Below are 5,077 nucleotides of genomic sequence, written 5' to 3' on the forward strand. Positions count from 1 at the left end.
TGTAACATAGAGGCTCAGAGAACTTAAACAGGAATCCTAGAAAGAAAGACGAAACAGTGGCGGTATCCGAAGAAGACTTTGCCACCCTTCTACTGCCATTTAATCGAAGGATCTTGAGAAAAAAAGATAGAGGATTTGGGCATTGGAATAGAAAACAACGTTAATAAAATTTATACTTTGTTCCCTCCGCCATACACTGTACAATGTCTTCCCGAGTATAATAGATGTTGTAAGTAGGCTGTTTAGGTTTTTATGTTGGTAACGCCAGGTACCACCCCCATGAACCATGGACCTTGCCGTTGGTGGGGAGGCTTGCGTGCCTCAGCGATACAGATAGCCGTACCGTAGGTACAACCACAACGGAGGGGTATCTGTTGAGAGGCCCGACAAACATGTGGTTCCTGAAGAGGGGCAGCAGCCTTTTCAGTAGTTGCAAGGGCAACAGTCTGGATGATTGACTGATCTGGCCTTGTAACAATAACCAAAACGGCCTTGCTGTGCTGGTACTGCGAACGGCTGAAAGCAAGGGGAAACTACGGCCGTAATTTTTCCCGAGGGCATGCAGCTTTATTGTATGATTAAATGATGATGGCGTCCTCTTGGGTAAAATATTCCGGAGGTAAAATAGTCCCCCATTCGGATCTCCGGGCGGGGACTACTCAAGAGGATGTCGTTATCAGGAGAAAGAAAAAAACTGGCGTTCTACGGATCGGAGCGTGGAATGTCAGATCCCTTAATCGGGCAGGTAGGTTAGAAAATTTAAAAAGGGAAATGGATAGGTTAAAGTTAGATATAGTGGGAATTAATGAAGTTCGGTGGCAGGAGGAACAAGACTTCTAGTCAGGTGACTACAGGGTTATAAACACAAAATCAAATAGGGGTAATGCAGGAGTAGGTTTAATAATGAATAGGAAAATAGGAATGCGGGTAAGCTACTACAAACAGCATAGTGAACGCATTATTGTGGCCAAGATAGATATGAAGCCCACACCTACTACAGTAGTACAAGTTTATATGCCAACTAGCTCTGCAGATGACGAAGAAATTGAAGAAATGTATGATGAAATAAAAGAAATTATTCAGATAGTGAAGGGAGACGAAAATTTAATAGTCATGGGTGACTGGAATTCGAGTGTAGGAAAAGGGAGAGAAGGAAACGTAGTAGGTGAATATGGATTGGGGCTAAGAAATGAAAGAGGAAGCCGCCTCGTAGAATTTTGCACAGAGCACAACTTAATCATAGCTAACACTTGGTTTAAGAATCATGAAAGAAGGTTGTATACATGGAAGAACCCTGGAGATACTAAAAGATATCAGATAGATTATATAATCGTAAGACAGAGATTTAGGAACCAGGTTTTAAATTGTAAGACATTTCCAGGGGCAGATGTGGACTCTGACCACAATCTATTGGTTATGACCTGTAGATTAAAACTGAAGAAACTACAAAAAGGTGGGAATTTAAGGAGATGGGACCTGGATAAACTGAAAGAACCAGAGGTTGTACAGAGTTTCAGGGAGAGCATAAGGGAACAATTCACAGGAATGGGGGAAATAAATACAGTAGAAGAAGAATGGGTAGCTTTGAGGGATAAAGTAGTGAAGGCAGCAGAGGATCAAGTAGGCAAAAAGACGAGGGCTAGTAGAAATCCTTGGGTAACAGAAGATATATTGAATTTAATTGATGAAAGGAGAAAATATAAAAATGCAGTAAATGAAGCAGGCAAAAAGTAATACAAACGTCTCAAAAATATCGACAGGAAGTGCAAAATGGCTAAGCAGGGATGGCTAGAGCACAAATGTAAGGATGCAGAGGCTTATCTCACTAGGGGTAAGATAGATACTGCCTACAGGAAAATTAAAGAGACCTTTGTAGTTAAGAGAACCACTTGTATGAACATCAAGAGCTCAGATGGAAACCCAGTTCTAAGCAAAGAAGGGAAAGCAGAAAGGTGGAAGGAGTATATAGAGGGTCTATACAAGGGCGATGTACTTGAGGACAATATTATGGAAATGGAAGAGGATGTAGATGAAGATGAAATGGGAGATACGATAATGCGTGAAGAGTTTGACAGAGCACTGAAAGACCTGAGTCGAAACAAGGCTCCCGGAGTAGACAACATTCCATTGGAACTACTGACGGCCTTGGGAGAGCCAGTCCTGACTAAACTCTACCATCTGGTGAGCAAGATGGATGAAACAGGCGAAATACCCTCAGACTTCAAGAAGAATATAATAATTCCAATCCCAAAGAAAGCAGGTGTTGACAGATGTGAAAACTACCGAACAATCAGTTTAATAAGCCACAGCTGCAAAATACTAACACGAATTCTTTACAGACGAATGGAAAAACTGGTAGAAGCCGACGAAGAAGATCAGTTTGGATTCCGTAGAAATACTGGAGCACGTGAGGCAATACTGACCTTACGACTTACCTTAGAAGAAAGATTAAGGAAAGGCAAACCTACGTTTCTAGCATTTGTAGACTTAGAGAAAGCTTTTGACAATGTTGACTGGAATACTCTCTTTCAAATTCTAAAGGTGGCAGGGGTAAAATACAGGGAGCGAAAGGCTATTTACAATTTGTACAGAAACCAGATGGCAGTTATAGGAGTCGAGGGGCGTGAAAGGGAAGCAGTGGTTGGGAAGGGAGTAAGACAGGATTGTAGCCTCTCCCTAATGTTATTCAATCTGTATATTGAGCAAGCAGTAAAGGAAAGAAAAGAAAAATTCGGAGTATGTATTAAAATCCATGGAGAAGAAATAAAAACTTTGAGGTTCGCCGATGACATTGTAATTCTGTCAGAGACAGCAAAGGACTTGGAAGAGCAGTTGAATGGAATGGACAGTGTCTTGAAAGGAGGCTATAAGATGAACATCAACAAAAGCAAAACGAGGATAATAGAATGCAGTCAAATTAAGTCGAGTGATGCTGAGGGATTTAGATTAGGAAATGAGACACTTGAAGTAGTAAAGGAGTTCTGCTATTTGGGGAGCAAAATAACTGATGATGGTCGAAGTAGAGCGGATATAAAATGTAGACTGGCAATGGCAAGGAAAGCGTTTCTCAAGAAGAGAAATTTGTTAACATCGAGTATAGAGTTAAGTGTCAGGAAGTCGTTTCTGAAAGTATTTGTATGGAGTGTAGCCATGTATGGAAGTGAAACATGGACGATAAATAGTTTGGACAAGAAGAGAATAGAAGCTTTCGAAATGTGGTGCTACAGAAGAATGCTGAAGAGTAGATGGGTAGATCACATAACTAATGAGGAAGTATTGAATAGGATTGGGGAGAAGAGAAGTTTGTGGCACAACTTGACCAGAAGAAGGGATCGGTTGGTAGGACATGTTCTGAGGCATCAAGGGATCACCAATTTAGTATTGGAGGGCAGCGTGGAGGGTAAAAATCGTAGAGGCAGACCAAGAGATGAAAACACTAAGCAGATTCAGAATGATGTAGGTTGCAGTAGTTACTGGGAGATGAAGCAGCTTGCACAGGATAGAGTAGCATGGAGAGCTGCATCAAACCAGTCTCAGGACTGAAGATCATAACAACAACAACAACGCCAGGTAGCGCTCTGTATGAAAATCACTGATTGTGCTGTGTTTGTCTCTGGTGTTGTTCCATTGTGTCTAACTTTTGAAGCTTTTGTCCCATTTGTTGCATTAATTGTAATAACAATGCACTCAGTGCTATTCGGCAGTGCATTTGAACCGGAAATATTCGCATTTTGAAAAGCAGAAAATGTGTCTTGACTTATTTGAGAAAACGGCGAGGACGCAAAAACTGGATCTACAGTATTTGCAAGATTGTGTCCTGTCATTTCGGATTCCTGAGGCGAGCTGTTGCCGACCGATCGATCGATAATGCTTCCCTGTTCACTAATTGTTTCACTGTCTTCACTATTATTTGCCGCCTGGTCCATTTCCCTATGCACAATTACCAAATTACTATGTTGAACATTAGTTAATTCATTACACGGTGGCGCTAACACACTACTCTCGTCTTCACTGTCATTTCTCAGTTTACTATGAAGCCTAGTATTACGTTTTTCACACGCCATAATTGTCACAATATTTCACACGGTAACACAGAAAAGCACAATTTGAAGACTAAAATAAGAAAACACATTAAATTAACACTGAAAATAATATCTAATTAATTGCAAGAACAGCTGCGAAATACTTGGTGCAAATCTACATGCATGCAATAAACAATAGCTACACTAATTACACAAACTACAAGAAAAAAATCAGAAGATTCCAGTGAGGTATCCTCGGCTAAGGGTCGACATATGATACATCCCCTTAGAAAAATTAGTGTATTACTGTGCTGATAAACCTCTTATGTTATTTGATTTTCAAACAGCTGATCAGAACTGAACGTACTCAGACATTTCTCCCTTTACTTACTCTGATCAACACTAAACTGACACACAATATTTTTAGCGCAACGCAATTTGTCTTTCAGTAATCCCTACAAAAGAGTGGCCCTGTACCTATACCTTTCATGAATCACTTATCTCACAAAAATCTTCGTTACTCGAACTACTGCAATACAGCGAGCGCCAATACTGCCAGCTAAATAAAAGATTCTAACTACTGAAGGCACTAACTACTGATAGGCATAGTTAGCAAATGAAAGATTTTGATAGAGAACAAACAATGTATTTACGTTAATAATATTAAAAAGGTTCATGATATCCAGTATTACAAATTTACTCTTTCTGATGGACACACGTCCAGATCGTCCGCTCTCAAAATTCTGCCATCTGTCTCGCCACATCCACCAGTGCTGGCGGCTCACCTCCAACTGCACAACGCTACGCGCTGTTCACATCCAACTGCCCAACACTACAACAGGAAATATTCCAACAACGCAAACCAGCCACAGACTGCACACCGCACAGTCAGTGCTTTTCATGCAGAGCCCTACGTTGCGTTACCAACATAAAAACCTAGACAGCCTACTTAGAATGTATACGGAGGTGTAGTTGTAGATGTAGGCTGAGAATCTTGTCCTCTCCAATCGGCTTACTGTTCAACGTAATTCTTCAACTCTGTGCCGGCGGTTTAG

The sequence above is a fragment of the Schistocerca cancellata genome, chromosome 3 (assembly GCF_023864275.1).
Source record: "Schistocerca cancellata isolate TAMUIC-IGC-003103 chromosome 3, iqSchCanc2.1, whole genome shotgun sequence".
Taxonomy (NCBI): domain Eukaryota; kingdom Metazoa; phylum Arthropoda; class Insecta; order Orthoptera; family Acrididae; genus Schistocerca; species Schistocerca cancellata.